This window comes from Propithecus coquereli, unplaced genomic scaffold (genome assembly GCF_000956105.1).
Source record: "Propithecus coquereli isolate 6110/MARCELLA unplaced genomic scaffold, Pcoq_1.0 Scaffold231, whole genome shotgun sequence".
In the NCBI taxonomy this organism is placed as follows: Eukaryota; Metazoa; Chordata; class Mammalia; order Primates; family Indriidae; genus Propithecus; species Propithecus coquereli.
Genome location: NW_012147853.1, coordinates 8467 through 9589, shown reverse-complemented (window position 1 = coordinate 9589; position 1123 = coordinate 8467).

Here is a 1123-nt window from a genome sequence, read left to right as displayed (position 1 = left end):
TATACTTTATATTTTCTATATATAGTTTCTCTAATATTGTTATAAAAATATCAGTCTTTTTAGAATGCTTTGTATCAGGCAACTGCTTTGCAGATGCTAGGATGCTGTTTTTGACATTTGAAGTAAATGTCCCAAATTCACAATTTAAAAACATATACATGCTTTTATGGATTTGCCTTTGTAAAAATGAAATTTGTTGTATATTTTTCTACATTAATTAGGACTAACAAAACGCAAGGTGAAGCCTGGTTGTGGTAATAAAATATTCTTACGAGTAAAAAGAAAACCTTTTTTTTTTTTTAAAAAACTACATATTTTTAAATTTAAGAGAGTCAACATCTATGGATTCTCTTGGGATTTGATGTCATGTTTTTGATATCTGGGCTTAAAACTTTGCTTCTTTCAAGTGAATGTAAATTTAATAACATCAAAATTATATAGCAGAATCCAATCCACTTCAGATGGAAAAAGTGTTTGAAAAAATGTTCATAGTTTCAGAATAACTATAAATGAGAAATATTTTTTTGTTATTGCTGTAAGTTATAAGTTCTGATTTTTTAATTCTGGCTGAGGGATGACTGATATTTTCATGACTTTAAAATAAAATTTATCTTAGTAACAAAAATTAAATATATTTCCAATGTAAATTTTCTTATTTCTGTATTACTAATTTCTCTCTTTCTCCCTTTACTGGACCATTCCCTGTAGCATTCCACAGTGCTCTTGTATCCGATGTCTTAAGAGCCTTTGGCTTCCACTTCTTGTTTTTCTTCACAGCAAAGCCCTCCAAATGTGTTGTGTGTCTTGCCTATTACCACTTTATTACCTCTAGTTTATTCTTCGGTCACTCAAATCTAGTGTCCAGTGCCAATATTCCTGTTGTGTTCATATTGTCAAATGCAAGAGATACTTCTGGTAATAAAATATAAATTCTCTAAAAAGAGGAATCAATCTATTTCTACATGCTTTCCTGAGTTAGTGGGCACAGTGTTTCATGATTCCATCACAGAGGGCATAGACAAACAGCCATTCATAAGACTTGTGGCTTAATGTAGATCTTTCAGTTCCAATTCTCATATTGCATGCACCAGATGGCCTACCTAGACTCTTACACCCAACCTTC